Here is a 12,177-nt window from a genome sequence, read left to right on the forward strand (position 1 = left end):
GTGTGTGTGAGAGAGTGTGTGTGTGAGAGAGTGTGTGTGTGAGAGAGTGTGTGTGTGAGAGAGTGTGTGTGTGAGAGAGTGTGTGTGTGAGAGAGTGTGTGTGTGAGAGAGTGTGTGTGTGAGAGAGTGTGTGTGTGAGAGAGTGTGTGTGTGAGAGAGTGTGTGTGTGAGAGAGTGTGTGTGTGAGAGAGTGTGTGTGTGAGAGAGAGTGTGTGTGAGAGAGAGTGTGTGTGTGAGAGAGTGTGTGTGTGAGAGAGTGTGTGTGTGAGAGAGTGTGTGTGTGAGAGAGTGTGTGTGTGTGGTTTGAACAACGACTCTATTCTGGCTGCCACTCAAACAAACTGCACCTTCCACTGTACACTACATTACATGGGCCATTAATAAAGCAGAGAGCAAACTATGGCATTCAATCCCAGCATGCCCTGTTCACCGCTGCCAAGAGCTGAAGGCCGTGCAGGAATAACCACACAAACGGTCTTCACACCATAAAACAACGAGTTCAGCCTCTGATGAGACAAAAAACATGCTGTAGTATCGGAGGAGACATATGAGTTTTCCAGATGAATTTTCCAGATGAATCTTCGGGAGGTTTGGAGGCTCTGAGGAGACTAAAACGCATGTTTAGCTCTCTTATGACGGTGAAGGATCAGATCCACGTTTGGGATCTAGTTTATATCAGAGTTGAGGAAAAATGAATGGGAGAAGTCACTCTACAAGGCACATTTCCATTAAAAGAGACAATCTTCTGACTTAGAACATGCTAGAAAAGACTCTTTTATCCAAGGCAACTTACAATTGAGAAACTGATAATAGTATCAGCTAAATAAAAGAAATGTAAACAAACATGCATGTGCAATTAGGTGCACTAAGCTCAAAAACAGAATTTTTAGTTGGATTTAAACTGTAAATTGGATTGGATTAAATCAGAATTATTGGATAAAAGAATCTGCTAAATTAACATGAAAATGCACATGTAAAAAATAAATAAAGAAACAAATACTTTTATTCATTAAGGACGCAATTGATCAAAAGTGACAGTAAAGACATTCGTAATGTTACAAAAGATTTCGGTTTCAAATAAATGCTGTACTTTTGAACTTTCTATTCATCGGTGAATCCTGAAAAATAAAAAAATACATCACTGTTTGCACAAATATTGTGCAGCACAACGGTTTTCACCATTATTAAAAATTTGAAATGTTTCTTGAGCAGCAAATCAGCATATAAGAATGATTTCTGAAGATCATGTGACACTGAAGACTTGAGTAATGATGCTGAAAATACAGCTGCGCATCACAGAAATAAATTACATTTTACAAAATATTCACATAGAAAACAGTTATTTTAAATTGTAATAATTTCACATTTAATTTTTTTCTGCATTTATCAAATAAATGCAGCCTTAATGAGCAGAAGAGAATTTGATCAGACTGACAAAAAAATAAGCTGCTTTAACAAATATTTAATTTAAAAAAAAAAAAGCTAAATAAATGTACATTAAAAAGCTAAATAGACAAACGCAGGCGTGTGATGAATTAAATCAGGCATTATCCCACCACTGTGACGTGAACACAATCTGAAATATGACTGTCAACAAACCTCCAGTCAAAGTGCATCAGGGTTTGTGCATTTGGAGATGTTTTGCTTTTCACGAACCCACAAACATGCTTCACGTTCTCATTTATCAGCTGATTCTCGTCACGCCGTCTAGACGGCTTCATTTGACCTCATTAATCACATAACATCCGTCACGACCTCCACATTCCTCGTAAATAACCTCCGTCCTCGAGCGGGTGACAAACAGGCCACACTTCCTACAAAAACTGCTGTGACTCGGCGAATCCGTTCCGCGTCCTCAGTCGCTTCCATATTAGGAAGGCCGAGCGGTTCTGCAAGGCCAGTTATTTTGTGCCCGATGGGGCTGATCATAATAGGGGTAAAGGTGGAGCGCTGGCAACATAAAGAAACACTTGCAGGAGGAAGTTGAAGGTGCTCAGACAAAGAGCAATAATCAACACTCGGGCACAAACGTGAACAATAGAAGCAGCGGAGAGGAAGCAGACGGTGTGGAAACGGCTCCGGTCGACCTACAGATCCTATCTGTAAAGAATCATCCTGTTCATATAAATGCAAACTCAAACTAAGCATCTGTGGCACAACGCTGGCAGCACAGAAAATAATTAGCACTGAAATATGCTGGAATGGAAGATAAAAAAAATAAAAGAAATTAACAAAAGAATACATAAAATTAAAAAAAATATACAAAATGTTAAAAAAAAGCAGTGAAGAGGAAGCAGACCGTGTAGAAGAATCTGCAGGTTGACCTGGGCCGCTATATTTTGAAGAAAGATCCTGGTTCACACAAAGAATATTATATGAAATAAAAAATTAAAAAAAATCTAAAGTAAAAGAAAATGAAATATTACAACAACAACAAAAAAAAAAAAAAGTAAAAATATAATACATAAATAAAAAGAAAAACCAAAAATACATAAAAACATAAAAGTAAAATAAAATGAAATACAAAATATATATATAAAAAATAAATAAAAATACAAAACAGAAAATGAAAAAAAATACATACACATAAAATAAAGCTAAAAAAAGAAAGAGAGCGTGTAAAATACAAAGAAAGAACATAAAAATAAAAGCAGTGAAGAGGAAGCAGACAGTATGAAAGCAGCCCAGTTTAACCTGCAGATCCTGTCTTTAAAGAATGACCCTGTTTAATACAAAAAACAAGCAAATAAATAAATAATAAAATTAAAAAAGAAAAATAATAAAAAAAAAGGCAACGAGAGCAAACCGTGCTCCATAGAGGGCAAAGGGTTGTGAAACACTAAATGTATTGCGTCCAATAGTCTTGAGACTCTACTTTTGAAAGTGCAGGCTACTTAAAGTGATTACATAGTAACATCCTAAATAATTACATAATAAACTGGGATTTTAGCATGCAATGAACACAAAAGCTAAGTGAAAGTTACGTGATGTGGTCAAGTACATTTCACCCATCCAAGTGAACACGCACCCGGAGCAATGGGCAGCCATGTGCAGCGCAGGTGAAACACTTTTAAAAGCACCCCTATAATGCCATTTCACTTTAATAACCAGCGTCCACATCAAAATCACCATGAGCTCAGAGACACACTTCAACACGCTGAACACATGCAACGGCCCTCAACACTGAGGCCAAACAGCCGTTCTGATCTAATAACGATGCTGCAGGGTGACTGTAATTTACTACATGAATTAAGTTAGCATTCAAATCCTGTTAGAGAGAGAAAGTAGGTTTCATCTGTTATTTCTGCAACACTAACGTTACCAAACCAAACAGCAAAAATAATGACTGCTTCTGTATGATTAGCTGGGACAGGAGAATCAATGACAAACACACACACAACAAAAGCTAACAGGATGCTCCAGGGGTGTGACACTGACGGGACACACTGGGAAAAATGCAGGAGGCGGAACAAAACTCCACATGAGCCAAAATCAACAGTCAGACGCATGACATGAAACTTGTTTTCTGCACTGTATCTGTCACACACTAACTCTCACACACACTCAAATACACACTAACTCACTCACACACACACTTTTCACAATGTACAACATACAAGTTCATTTGTTTTTATGTTAAGATAATTATAATGACTACAGAAAAATATAATACTACATAAAGAAATTTAAAAAACAATTAAAATATCAAAATAAAAATGAAAAATACATTTCAAATAAAATATAATTTAATAAAATACTCTAAAAATACACATTTCACAACGTGTATGCAACCAAAAATAAGTTTACATTGCTGTTATATGAAGATAATTAAAATGACAGACCTATTACAACCCTAACCCTACAAAGAAAAAATTAAAATAAAATATCAAAATCTAAAATAAAATTTAACAAACAACTAATAAAAAAAGTGTAAAATGCAATATATAATATAATAAAAGCCGTTCTGATCTAATAACGATGCTGCAGGGTGACTGTAATTTACTACATGAATTAAGTTAGCATTCAAATCCTGTTAGAGAGAGAAAGTAGGTTTCATCTGTTATTTCTGCAACACTAACGTTACCAAACCAAACCGCAAAAATAATGACTGCTTCTGTATGATTAGCTGGGACAGGAGAAACTGTTTTAACAAGGACAAACACACACAACAAAAGCTAACAGGATGCTCCAGGGGTGTGACACTGACGGGACACACTGGGAAAAATGCAGGAGGCGGAACAAAACTCCACATGAGCCAAAATCAACAGTCAGACGCATGACATGAAACTTGTTTTCTGCACTGTATCGGTCACACACTAACTCTCACACACACTCAAATACACACTAACTCACTCACACACACACACACCATACAAGTTCATTTGTTTTTATGTTAAGATAATTATAATGACTACAGAAAAATATAATACTACATAAAGAAATTTAAAAAACAATTAAAATATCAAAATAAATGAAAAATACATTTCAAATAAAATATAATTTAATAAAATACTCTAAAAATACACATTTCACAACGTGTATGCAACCAAAAATAAGTTTACATTGCTGTTATATGAAGATAATTAAAATGACAGACCTATTACAACCCTAACCCTACAAAGAAAAAATTAAAATAAAATATCAAAATCTAAAATAAAATTTAACAAACAACTAATAAAAAAAGTGTAAAATGCAATATATAATATAATAAAAATAAAATATATTTTATTGTATATGATTTATTTCATTTACTGTATTTTAGATGTTTTATTTTTTCTATAAAAATATTAAGTGAAAATAATATTAAAAAAAATATATATACATTAATATAACATTTAAAATGTAAACCGTACATCTAAAATAGGAAAAAAATAACTAAAATATTACATTTAATACATAAAATAAAGTTTACAGCTCTAATCAAACCCATGAGCACAGCAGAGATTCGACTACGAGCCCTGAAACTCATTTCATTTCTCATATCCTACACAAACACAAACAGATGTTTGATAACATCTCAGACAGACGACGAGCCGCAGGCAGAATGAACCTGAGGAGGAAGAGGAACAGAGCAGGACCGCGAGCTGTTACTGTGCTTATAAACCTGCTTTCCATCCTCTGACACACTGAAAACTATGCAGGGAAAATTACTTTTCCTTTCACAGTCCAAACCGCGAGGGCTGAACGACAACTAATATACACCAAATGACATTTCAAGAGATTGATTATCAGCTCCAGCGGGATCCAATGGAAATAGAGCCGCAAATAAAAACCTCATATATAACGGGACGAAATGTCTTGAAGCTGTGAGTGATAGATGTATGTTATTTCTGTGTAAGTGGGCAGTTCATGACCAGAAAAAGCTGTAAAGTGATAATTTGACTGATCATTTTTACCACTCACACATACATACACATATATATATATACACATGTGTGTTTTTGTGACAAATGAGATAAATTTGTGACAAATTAGATAAAATTGTATAATGACAAAGGTATGACAGGTATTACAAGGAGAAGGTGACTTTTCAGGACATTACCCCATGTCCCCACTTTTCAAAACGCTTATAAATCACAGAATGGAGTGTATTGAAAATCTGAAATAGCACAAAGTCTCCTGTGAGGGGTAGGTTTGTTTGTTAACCTGTGCGTTTTATTGCAGCTTTTTGATACAAATAAATAAGACAACTAAATTTGCCACATTTAATATACAATTTAAGAATATTTATAAAAAAAAATTTGATGGAAACTTTTTAATTTATTTTAATTTCGATGTCATTGCACTAGAGCGTAATTGTTTTTGTTAGTAGCTATTAACAGTGTGGCATAAGATAAAATAAAACTTAAAAAAATCAAATATTTTGTTGTCGTCATGACAGAGCATCGTTGTTTATGTTAATAGCTAACAGTGTAGCTAAATAAACTTAATTGACACCTTGAAATAGTCAAAAATCATTCAAAACAATATTGCTCGATCTCTAAAGCTTATCTAGTCAGAAGTGATTCTGCGAGACTGGTGGGGTTGGACGTGAGCAGAAAGAGCTTGCGGAAAAGGAAAAACACCATCATATCTCGCTTCATGTGGAGTTTTCCAGATCACTCCAAAATAAGCTGTGAGCCAAACGGCATCTGAGAGAGCCGCGTTATCTGCGTTTCAGCTCAGAGATTTGAGTGGCCGCGTTCCTGCTGTTTTCAGAAGAATCATCATCTGCACTTTAGAGTTTAAGAGCCTCCTGACGCACCAGAAATCTCCATTAAACAGAGAACACCGTGTAGGACGCACACAAACAGACTGGACTGTACCAGCACCAATCAGCACTTATGCTTCCTGCATTATTTTACTCCATAATGCTGGAGAGCACGGATCAGTTTCAAGGCTTTAGCTGGAGAATGAATGTTCCCGCCAAAACAGGAGGGTCACCTCATAAAAACAGGTTATTAAAGTGATGTTAGTGTGTGCTAATGGAACGATTATATAGTTCACATTTATGGAGAGTTAAAGCAGAAACAAAAAACAAAAAAAATCAATCAATAAATAAAAAGATGAATAAATGAAAGAATAAAAAAATACAAATAAAAGAGAACATTCAATGAGCAATAAATGTTCCTGCCAAAACAGGATGGTTTTGTGGATACCGAATCACCTCATAAAATCAGTTTATTAAAGTGATGTTAGCTTGTGTTAATAAGAAACGATTATAAAGTTCACATTTACGGAGAGTTAAAGCAGAAACGTTCAGGAGTGTGAACCAGCTGAATGACCAGATTTCATTTTTAAACGTGACATTTTCTGTGCTTCTCTAAATCTGCTGTTCCTGAACAAACACGATTTAAGCATGTCAACGTGAAATACACATCAACTCCATTTACTACACACAATACACTTCCTGATCTAATTGAGCGATTCGTCAGTGCGTCGCTCATCATCCTGACACTTTTAACCATTTCATAGCTAAAATCAGTTGCATCCTACATGTTTTTATTCCCGTTTCACTGAAAGGAGGGTGGATGGGCAACAGCTCAGACTTCATGCACTCTCACAGGTTCTTCTGTGTCTCATAAAGGTCTAAAATAAACAACTTTCTTCTGTTTAAACGATTCCTCTTCACACACACACGCTACACTTTCAACACAGGAATGAGGAACTACTTCTCACAAGGTGTACATTGTCCTGGTGTCTCACCTTCTCCTGGTAATAAAAGGGCAAGAATCTCACAACTTCAAGTGTCAATTCTCTACATGCATTTTTAAGAGTTGGCAATACACTTAATTTACTTTTAATCTTTTCCCAAGCATTAAAAAAAAAAGTCCAAGACAACTGTTACATTTTCCCAAACATAATTATTACTGCCCTCAAATGATTTACATAATATACGTGTACTACGTATGTATATATAAATACACACACATACAGTATATATATTTGCATGTATATTTATATACTTGTTTATATATAAAATATATTTATATATAAAATATATAAACATTACATATTTTTCTTAAATATATACATGCATGTGTAGAGCACAAAATAAAATTGATCCTAAAATAAAAATTATGAATTATTTTCACCAAATTAAATTAAAGTAAACAAAAAAATACTAAAATGTAAAAAAAATTTAAAAAAGGGGACATGTATATTGTAAAACCATTGTTTTTGTCAGTGCAATGTTTGATAGACTGTGATTGATTTGCCACATTAAATCAAAAGTTCAAAATCAATAAATTAAACAGTTAAAATCAATAGATCAAAAAATGCTAAAAAAAAACATTACATATTTTCACTGAAATTAATTAAAATATACAAAAAAAATGCTAAAAAACTATGAAATAAAACAAATAATTAAAATACACAAAAACAATACTAAAAATAAAATCAAAATATAACTAAACTAAAATAATGAAACATGGGTAACTGTATATTGTAAAAAAAAATTGTGTTGGAGCACAGTGTTTTCAGAATTAATTTGATCCAAATCTTACACAGAAGGTTTAGAACAATGATGCCAAAATTAACACTGATTTAACATTCACCTAAACCACATCAATAAATGAACCAACTTCATTAAAGTCCAAACAAGTCCATTAAAGCACTTCACAAATTATTGAGTTATTCACATCTGATGTAAAACAGGTTTGGCATCAGCAATACCTCAAATGAACGCTTCAGAAACCCATACAGACGTGCTCAGACAGTGGTTTATTAATACGGTGGAGGTGAGGCCTGTACCGCGGTATTCTGGGTGGTTTGGGTTCAAATGGCTCTCTGGGATTTCAGAGTAAACGCTGCTCTTCCTAATGCAATGTTATCTTAATAGTAAAGCTTAAGTGCTGTTTGATGGTCTTTGCAGATTCTCTGACAAATGTTCAACAGCTATGAAAACGGCACTAAAAGACTTTAATGGGAGATTCCAGAGCTCTCGCACAATCTCTCTTCCCTAAACGTCCTTTCAAAGAGCCCATAACTCTCAAATATGAGCGGCGCTGAGAGACCAGCTTCAGCTACACCTTAAAAAAAAAAAATCTAATCTACATCCTCTTTAATTAGCCCGCCTAGAGTCGACACACATCAACAGACATTTAAGGGAATAAATCACCCAAAAGTGAACATTTACTCACTCTCATCTCTTTTCAATGAAGGAAAACATTTTCTAACAACAGGGTTTTTGCAGGATTTATGAAGGCTTTAAGACTTTTTTTTTTTAAGACACACAATGTGTTGTATTAGCAACACTAAGTTGAAAATGAAAACACAACCTCATTACTTCTTAAACTCAATTAGAAGGGGAAACAAGTTTCGACATTTGTTCTTTTTTTTAAAGCAAAAACTCACTTAATTGTGTTCAGTTTCTCAGAAAACAAGACTACATATCTTTATTTGGCATCTCAAGTAAATGTACCTTGATTTAAGGATGTTTAGATGTTTGTACTGGAAAACAAGACAAAAAACACTGGACTTTGCTATAAGAAGAATGGAAAAACAAAATGAGAGATAGACATGGTTACGACAGACTGTAAACTCACAGCACACTTTCCTCATTAAAAGCTGATCGCATCAATTAAGCTGGATCTAAACTCGAATCAGGAGTGACAGTGTTTCAAACATCCATCTGCGGCCATCACAGCGTGACCTTCCCAACAAACAGAGCCAGAGACGTGCGTCATCCCTTCCTCAGTCTGTTAAAGCCCTCCGCTGCCACACACATAAAACTGATCTGAGGTCAGAGGTTACAGGGAACATGTCCCCAGACTCCACATACTCCAACTAGACGCATTCAAAACCTGACAAACCAGGACATCAGCATTACACCATTTCATTTGAGAAAACTATTGTCAGCTACACGCACAAACACAAAGATCTTCACTACAAGCCGCCAAAATAAAAGTTTGGTTTAACATGAAGAAATTACGGTAGCAATATGTAGATTACTTTTGTACAGCAGAATGCACTTCTGACAGGAACCATAAATAGTTTAATATTATTTTTCAAATATCACAATTTGTTCAATTATGTTTTAATTTAAAACCATTTAAAATAAAAGGAAATTAAAATTACTTTTTAAAAAGGTTAAAAATGCAGTGAAATTAATATTTTATACCTTCATTTGATTATTGTTCACAAATCTAGAAAAATCACAAATCTAAAAATCACAAATCAAGAAAAAAAAAAAAGTTAACTGAATTTGGGAAAAAATTAAACAGATTTTAGGGCCCTTAATTTAATTTGTTAAGTTTCATGTTTCACAATTTTATTTAAAATCGCTAAATTTTAAATTTATGCATTAAAACAGAATCCAGAAAAATTTGTTGAAAAAAGGGGGGGGAGGAAAGATTCTCAACAAACAAAACAAACAAACTAAATAACTCTATATATATATATAAAAAATATATAAAAAAAAAACACAACAACAACAAGTCCAGAAAAGAAAAAAGAAAAAAATAACAGAATCCAGAAATGAGTGATCATGTAAATAAAAATCATAGTGTCCAATATTTCTGTGATTTGGGCCACACCATGTCTAACCTTGCACACTATATAGGACTGATATGAAGTGAACTGGCGTGGAGCCTGTTTGCTCTCGATGTGTCTGAACAAGAAGCACTTATTTACTGGTGTGTATGAGGCATTACGCAGCCATGCATGGATATCAGTCATTCAGCACTGCTGTCGTTCTCTTCTCTTCACATCTGCTAGGAAACTAACTCGACTAATGTACTCCCCTCCTCCGGAGTCAGATTAGCACCCGCTCTGCTCTCGGCTGAAACCTTTAAAACAACCACGCTGCGGGACTGATGACAGAAACACTTCAGCCTTTCAGAACAATCACGTTTTACCTGCTCCCATGATGTTTTGGAGTCAAACGTGTTTAGAGCAACAGGAGGACAAGTATTTTTATGAAATTTTTCTTTAAATAGGTTTAGTGCGATTTTTTATCTTTAAAATAATTTTTTTTTCATTTTACATCAACAACCACGGCTATTTTTATAATGACAAACAGGTAATTAAAGCAAAATATGTGGAGGGGGGGAAATAAGATGAGAAAGAAAAAAAATCAAACAGGTTTTTAAAGTTCATATTTGATTTTAAAAATTTAAAACTATTACATAAATATAACATTTAAATATAAATATGCATGACTTGATTTTATTAGGAATTGACTTGATCATGAAAACAATAAATACATTTTTTTTTTTAAATGTAAACAAATTAAAATAAATATAAAAAATAAATATAGGGCAGGACTTGAAATATATTTAAAATATTTATAGTATATTTTAAATATAGGGCAGGATCATGAAAAGTGAAAATTGATTTAAATTGTAAATTTAAATTTAGGCAGGACTGAGAATCGACTGGATTATGAAAAGTGGGCGATCAATCCCATAAAATATATAGAAATATAAAAAATATATATATTTTTTTATAAATATAGGCAGGAATTTTCGATATATTTATTTTCATAATATATATTTTAAATACAGGGCAGGATTTATCAATCAGAGATTGGTTGGAAAAGTGCAAGTGGATTTATGTGAAATGTCTGTTGTTGTTTTTACTTTAAAAGACAAAATGAGTCAAAGAGTGACTGTGACATAAGTAAAAGTCTCTCACCATGACATATTCAGAAGTGATATATGCCGCATTGCATTATTTAAGCAGCAGGAAAGGCAAAACTAGAGCTCACGCAACTTTAAATCTCCGAAAGCACCTCTGGGAGTTTGACGAGGTCTCACACACTTATTGGAGTCATTAGGTCAACGGCAACAACCGGACCTCAAAGCCTGAACCTCATGTAACGGCCCGAGGAGACCCAACAACACAAGAATATGACGAGGTCCCACAGCCGGTCAGAGGAACACGCTAAACGCCTCCTGACCCCGCACAGACACACGTGCGCGAAAGATGCTTAGCATTAGCAGCAGTCATTTCTTTTATTAACATCATAAACTAAACCTCAGCTTGCCTTCAAATGTTTTCATTAGCCATATTTCTAGCAACATTTTCAAAATGAAAGATTAACAAGTTTGGGCTTTTTAACAGACTATGTTGAGTTATGATGTGTGACCGGAGAACTTTTCCATATCCATGTTTTCACATGTAAGCCAAGAGAAACAACAAGTCATTTTACTTGCATAATGTGTGCATGCATTATAAATATTCTATGAGGAAATAAATAAAAACTATTAATTATACAAAAAAAAATTCAAATTATATTTATTGTATACTTTTGAAATTATATACAAATAAAATATTATAAATTAATATAAGTATTAGTGATGCACCGAAATGAAAATTCTGGATGCACTTGGCCAAAAACTGAAACCGAAAATGCTTTTTAATAATTACTTATTTTATTCAATAATATAAAATAATTTAAGACTTTAACTTAACTCAATTATAATGATACTGCATTTAAAAATTCAAGCCAATAAAATAACCACACTTTTATTGAAAGTAAAAATAAAATTGGACGGAAAATATTAAATATCAATTTTTTAATAACCATTTCTATTCTCAGTTCTTGAGCGGACTTTGCTCTTCCGGTGAGCATGAGCGGTACATATCAAACGGGCCGTGAGCAGCTCAGAGAAACGCATATATATTTCACATGAAATATATAAATATAGGGCAACACTTTAAATATATTTTTTATTTGATATAAGAATGTTATTT

The sequence above is a fragment of the Sinocyclocheilus grahami genome, unplaced genomic scaffold (assembly GCF_001515645.1).
Source record: "Sinocyclocheilus grahami isolate Dianchi unplaced genomic scaffold, SAMN03320097.WGS_v1.1 scaffold669.1, whole genome shotgun sequence".
Lineage (NCBI taxonomy): Eukaryota > Metazoa > Chordata > Actinopteri > Cypriniformes > Cyprinidae > Sinocyclocheilus > Sinocyclocheilus grahami.